Source organism: Triticum urartu, chromosome 6, assembly GCF_003073215.2.
Source record: "Triticum urartu cultivar G1812 chromosome 6, Tu2.1, whole genome shotgun sequence".
Lineage (NCBI taxonomy): Eukaryota > Viridiplantae > Streptophyta > Magnoliopsida > Poales > Poaceae > Triticum > Triticum urartu.
Genome location: NC_053027.1, coordinates 114573860 through 114581385, shown reverse-complemented (window position 1 = coordinate 114581385; position 7526 = coordinate 114573860).

The following is a 7526-nucleotide window of genomic DNA, read 5'->3' as shown; positions in this document are numbered from 1 at the left end:
CAAGTCAATCACATCATTCTCCTAATGATGTGATCCCGTTTATCAAATGACAACTCATGTCTATGGTTAGGAAACATAACCATCTATGACCAACGAGCTTGTCAAGTAGAGGCATACTAGTGACACTCTTTTTGTCTATGTATTCACACATGTATTATGTTTCTGGTTAATACAATTCTAGCATGAATAATAAACATTTATCATGAAATAAGGAAATAAATAATAACTTTATTATTGCCTCTAGGGCATATTTCCTTCAGTCTCCCACTTGCAGTAGAGTCAATAATCTAGATTACACAGTAATGATTCTAACACCCATGGAGCCTTGGTGCTGATCATGTTTTGCTCGTGAGAGAGGCTTAGTCAATGGGTCTGCAACATTCAGATCCATATGTATCTTGCAAATCTCTATGTCTCCCACCTGGACTTGATCGCGGATGGAATTGAAGCATCTCTTGATGTGTTTGGTTCTCTTGTGAAATCTGGATTACTTTGCCAAGGCAATTGCACCAGTATTGTCACAAAAGATTTTTTATTGGACCCGATGCACTAGGTATGACACCTAGATCGGATATGAACTCCTTCATCCAGACTCCTTCATTTGCTGCTTCCGAAGCAGCCATGTACTCCGCTTCACACGTAGATCCCGCCACGACGCTTTGTTTAGAACTGCTCCAACTGACAGCTCCATCGTTCGATATAAACACGTATCTGGTTTGTGATTTAGAATCGTCCAGATCAGTGTCGAAGCTTGCATCGACGTAACCATTTACGACGAGCTCTTTGTCACCTCCATAAACGAGAAACATATCCTTAGTCCTTTTCAGGTATTTCAGGATGTTCTTGACCGCTGTCCAGTGATCCACTCCTGTGCTATTTTGGTACCTCCCTGCTAATCTAATAGCAAGGCACACATCAGGTCTGGTACACATCATTGTATACATGATAGAGCCTATGGATGAAGCATAGGGAACACTTTTTATTTTCTCTCTATCTTATGCAGTGGTCGGGCATTGAGACTTACTCAACTTAACACCTTGTAACACATGCAAGAACCCTTTCTTAGCTTGATCCATTTTGAACTTCTTCAAAACTTCATCAAGGTATGTGCTTTGTGAAAGTCCAATTAAGCATCTTGATCTATCTCTATAGATCTTGATGCCCAATATATAAGCAGCTTCACCGAGGTCTTTCATCGAAAAACTTTTATTCAAGTATCCTTTTATGCTATCCAGAAATTCTATATCATTTCCAATCAACAATATGTCATCCACATATAATATTAGAAATGCTACAGAGCTCCCACTCACTTTCTTGTAAATACAGGCTTCTCCAAAAGTCTGTATAAAACCATATGCTTTGATCACACTATCAAAATGTTTATTCCAACTCTGAGAGGCTTGCACAAGTCCATAAATGGATCGCTGGAGCTTGCACACTTCGTTAGCACCCTTTGGATCGATAAAACCTTCAGGTTGCATCATATACAACTCTTCTTCTAGAAATCCATTCAAGAATGCAGTCTTCACATCCATTTGCCAAATATCATAATCATAAAATGCGGCAATTTCTAACATGATTCGGACGGACTTAAGCATCGCTACGGTGAGAAGGTCTCATCGTAGTCAACTCCTTGAACTTGTGGAAAACCTTTTGCAACAATTAGAGCTTTGTAAACAGTAATGTTACCCTCAGCGTCAGTCTTCTTCTTGAAGATCCATTTATTCTTGATGGCTTGCCGATCATCGGGCAAGTCAACCAAAGTCCATACTTTGTTCTCATACATGGATCCCATCTCAGATTTCATGGCCTCAAGCCATTTTGCGGAATCTGGGCTCATCATCTCTTCCTCATAGTTCGTAGGTTTGTCATGGTCAAGTAACATGACCTCCAGAATATGATTACCGTACCACTCTGGTGCGGATCTTACTCTGGTTGACCTACGAGGTTCGGTAGTAACTTGATCTGAAGTTTCATGATCATCATCATTGGCTTCCTCACTAATTGGTGTACGTATCACAGGAACCGGTTTATGTGATGGACTAATTTCCAATAAGGGAGCAGGTACAGTTACCTCATCAAGTTCTACTTTCCTCCCACTCACTTCTTTCGAGAGAAACTACCTCTCTAGAAAGGATCCATTCTTTGCAACAAATGTCTTGCCTTCGGATCTGTGATAGAAGGTGTACCCAACAGTCTCCTTTGGGTATCCTATGAAGACACATTTCTCCGATTTAGGTTCGAGCTTATCAGGTTGAAGCTTTTTCACATAAGCATCACAGCCCCAAACCTTAAGAAACGACAACTTTGGTTTCTTGCCAAACCATAGTTCATAAGGCATCGTCTCAACGGATTTAGATGGTGCCCTATTTAACGTGAATGCAGCTGTCTCTAAAGCATAACCCCAAAACGATAGTGGTAAATCAGTAAGAGACATCATAGATCGCACCATATCTAGTAAAGTACGATTACGACGTTCGGACACACCATTACGTTGTGGTGTTCCGGGTGGCATGAGTTGCGAAACTATTCCACATTGTTTCAAATGAAGACCAAACTTGTAACTCAAATATTCTCCTCCACGATCAAATCGTAGAAACTTTATTTTCTTGTTACGATGATTTTCCAGTTCACTCTGAAATTCTTTGAACTTTTCAAATGTTTCAGACTTATGTTTCATCAAGTAGATATACCCGTATCTGCTCAAATCATCTACGAAGGTGAGAAAATAATGATACCCGCCACGAGCCTCAACATTCATCAGACCACATACATCAGTATGTATGATTTCCAACAAATCTATTGCTCGCTCCATAGTTCCAGAGAACGGCGTTTTACTCATCTTGCCCATGAGGCATGGTTCACAAGTACCAAGTGATTCATAATCAAGTGATTCCAAAAGTCCATTAGAATGGAGTTTCTTCATGCGCTTTACACCAATATGACCTAAACGACAGTGCCATAAATAAGTTGCACTATCATTATCAACTCTGCATCTTTTGGCTTCAACATTATGAATATGTGTATCACTACTATCGAGATTCATTAAAAATAGACCACTCTTCAAGGGTGCATGACCATAAAAGATATTACTCATATAAATAGAACAACCATTATTCTATGATTTACATGAATAACCGTCTCACATCAAACAAGATCCAGATATAATGTTCATGCTCAACACTGGCACCAAATAACAATTATTCAGGTCTAAAACTAATCCCGAAGGTAGATGTAGAGGTAGCGTGTTGATGTCGATCACATCGACTTTGGAACCATTTCCCACGCACATCGTCACCTTGTCCTTGGCTAATCTTCGCTTAATCCATAGTCCCTATTTCGAGTTGCAAATATTAGCAACAGAACCAATATCAAATACCCAGGTGCTACTGCGAGCTTTAGTAAGGTACATGTCGGTGTCAAAACCGGCGGATCTCGGGTAGGGGGTCCCGAACTGTGCGTCTAAGGCGGATGGTAACAGGAGGCAGGGGACACGATGTTTTACCCAGGTTCGGGCCCTCTTGATGGAGGTAAAACCCTACGTCCTGCTTGATTTATTCTTGATGATATGAGTATTACAAGAGTTGATCTACCACGAGATCAGAGAGGCTAAACCCTAGAAGCTAGCCCTAGGTATGATTGTATGTTGTCCTACGGATCTAAACCCTCCAGTTTATATAGACACCAAAGGGGGCTAGGCTTACACAAGGTCGGTTACAAAGGAGGAGATATAAATATCCGTATTGCCTAGCTTGCCTTCCACACCAAGTAGAGTCCCATCCGAACACGAGACAAAGTCTTCAATCTTGTATCTTCTTAGTCCAACAGTCCGAACGAAGGATATAATCTGGCTGTCCGGATACCCCCTAATCCAGGAGTCCCTCAGTAGCCCCTGAACCAGGCTTCAATGACGATGCGTCCAGTGCGCAGTATTGTCTTCAACATTGCAAGGCGGGTTCTTCTCCAATTTTCGAGTGTCTGTAAGCAGTGTCCGGACTCATAAATGGTGAAACTCTTGGCTTCTGTGCCCCATAAGGGCTATCTCCCACGCGTCGAATGAATACGAGGCGCCAGGGCATTTTTACATTTGCCCCCTAGCCAGATAAATAAATTGTTTATTAAAGGGACGGGGATTCTTAGATCCGATCCATGCTATCCTCCTCCCAGCGAGAATCCATCAGAGTGCGTTTCGGAAAGATCCATTCCAGCATGGCCGACCTCCGCAGCTCCTCCTCCCACCCCCGTAGCCCTAAGCCCAGTGATTGGGAGAGGTGTTCAGTCCCACACAGTCAATTGGTCGAACTGCAGACTAAGGGATTTCTTCCTCCGGTGTATATGGTGCCTGTTCGAGCCGGGCTCGCCACCTACAATGGTGGGGAGCAAGTGGCGAGCTTCCCCAGCCCCCCTACGGGGGAGCGGGTATGCCTTGTCACCTATCTATTGAGGGGACTCGGATTTCCAATTCACCTGTTCCTCCGCGGGCTCCTGGAGCTCTACGGCCTCCAATTACACAACCTCACCCCTGCCTCCATTCTACATATCGCCGGCTATGTTGCTCTCTGCGAGTTGTTCCTGGGCTGCGAGGCTCAGTTCGAGCTGTGGAAAAGGCTATTTTGCCTCGTCCCCCGCACACAGAGGGGGTCACTTTATCAAGTGGGTGGAGCCGAAATATGGCGCATCGCCGATACCAGATACCTGTCCGGTACCCCAAAGAAGTCGTCCGAAGACTGGCCTTCGGAATGGTTCTACATGGAGGACGTTCCCCTTCCGGACCCTGTTCGGTGGGGTCTTCCTGAGTTCAGCAATGCTCCTCTGAAGAAACGCCGAAATTGGCGTCCACGGAGCCCCCAGGTGGAAGACAACGGAGAAGTCCTCTATCTGATGAACCGGATCAAAGCACTGGCTCTATCAGGATTGAGAGTAATCGAAGTTATGTCGATTTGCACAATGCGGGGAGTGCAGCCACTTCAATATCGTGGGCACCCCTTGTGGTGTTTTAACAGGGCGGATGATGCCACCCGCTACGGGCGTAAGGGTCCGGACAATGCTGCTGCTTTAGCAAAAATTCTGTCCGAACTGTTCAAGGGAGAGGAAGAGGAGTTCATCCACATCAAGCCACGGGATGGATTCTCCATGTAAAATCCCCCAAGCTGGGTAAGTTATATCTCCTCAGTCCTATTTTTCCCGCATTCTTTGTCGTAAATAATCACCTTGCCACTCTGCGGCAGGAACTGCGAAAAGCCATAAAGGAGGTCAGCAGCCCTTCTCCACAACCAGAGGACCCCAACCGGGCCCTGGACTCCAGACTTGAAGAAGATCTGGTTATATTCGTGGAGCTGATAGACCGGCAGTTCTATCAGTTAAGCTGCGAGGATACCATGGTGGCCATTACGGCCGACTATCCCGGACTGCTCCCTGCATCGCATGTAAGAAAAAACAAAAATCCCGACTCCAAAAACTAGGATCCCCTTTAAAACACTTCACCCACCATATACACATGGCATTTTTTATAGGGAAGGCATTCGGGACGCCCTGCCGAACCCGCAGCAACTCACCAACAAGAGGCACCGAGGCCGGGTAGGCCAAAAAGGAAGGCGGTCAGGACGGAGACGCCGGTGCAAAGGTATAACAAAAACCTAGCTCCGTGGTTGTCGTCTTTCTCAAAATGTAATGACGCCCGCGTTTCTTTAATAGAAAAAACGCTCGCCGGAATATGTCCGGCGATGTTGGCAATCACGCTTCCACCAGTCAGGCGCCAGGACCGGACATGGAGGCAGAAGCCGATATGGGGCAGGCGCTGGATAATCCCCCTATAGAGGATGCAGATAGATTATCTGCTACAAACTCATAAGTGGAAAGTGCCATGAATCATAGGCGTCGCCGGGCCATACTCCATGACGCTTGTTTCTCACCAGAGGCGTTTGACGCCTTCAATTCTGGAGAGGCGTACCTCCGTGCTGCTCAAGGTGATCTAGCCAGAGCCACGGATCAGTATGTAAAGGATGTACGGGTGAGTAAATCTAACGATTTATATGTATCAGTAGCCCATGAGACTTGAAACAGTTAGCAGAACTGATTTAAGGATCATCTTTATTGTGCAGGTTCTTACAAAGAAGAATACTAGGCTGTCACAGGAGCTGGAGGAATGCAAGACCCAACTGCGGGCCGCTGTTGCCGCATTGCCGGAACCGAAAAAGTCTCCCGCTAGTAATATTCACTTTAAAGAATGATGGTTACCATATAGTGTGTGGCGTGGCTGCAGATCTAACAATAGATGTTGCAGATGAATCCAGAGGAAATCCGTAGAACCAGCACATTGTGCGACAGCTACAGGCTGACGAGCGCGTGCTGACTCAGGTGAGGCGGGAGAAAAACGATCTCCAAGACGCCAACACCAAGCTGAGCGTGGAACTAAAAGACGTTCGAGCCTAGCTTGTCGATACCGAGAAGGAGAATAAGCGGCTTCGACGCGGCATTTTCAGTAAGTGCTTGAACGAATACTTTGGAAGGAGTTCGGCGAAGAAGTCGACTAACAGTGTTATGTCTGTAGGTATGCTAACGGGTCATCCCGTGGAGGAAATGCCCGGGTCTGTGGGTGATCTTCTATCCGAGCTCTCACAACTGCACGGACAAGTTCGGCAGGTGATGCAAGGTATTGCCCAGGCCTTATGGCCCTCCGTCTCCTTGCCGAAAGGCGTTGTAGAGCTTACAGAGAAGCTCAAAGGAGCACAGCGGCGCTTCCTTTTATGGAAGATATCGGTCTGCCGTCAAGGTGCCAGGGAGGCCTGGGCCATGGTGAAGACGTAGTATACCAAGGCTGACCCGAATCACATAGCCGAGGTCGGACCTGTGGGGCCCGACGGGAAAGAGATCCCTGTTAGCTTAGTTTATGGGCAAGTAGAATTAGCCGCAAAGTATTCCCAACAGGATTTTAAGCTAGACCGCCTGTTGGATGGTATAGAAGAGGAATTTAGTCAGTCTGCATGACTATGTAATTAAAGTGACATGTATAATGCCTTCTAGCCGGATTGTAGATCATTTTTCATGGCGGACCTTTTCGCTTCAACCTCGGGACCCGATAGTCCGGAGTGTATCCGAATACCCGCCCAGTTATATAAGAACTGGGGTATGCGTGGAGACCAGGCGTAGGGGTCATTAGTGCTTGAACAGACAAGTGCCCAACTAGTTATGTTATATTACATGGGTAGTAAGAAACATCTTCCAGGGAGAATAGTTCCGTTAAGGGTTCCTTTCCCTGGGTACGCATGCCCTAAAGTGCATGTCCGGACTGCGATAGGAAACGCAAGAAAAAACATCTGGGGGCACATATGGAAAATAAGTAAAAATCATCTTTTGTTCACCGACCGAATATTCCCTTAAGAACGCTAGCTTTCGGCTTCACCCAGTCTGAGGTACACATCCGGCTGACCCGGCAGTAACAATCGCAGAGGTGCTCCCCTTATGCCCTAGCCGAATTAACGGGAACGTAGGGCATAAATACAAGAGCCAGGCAACCCAGCTTGGCC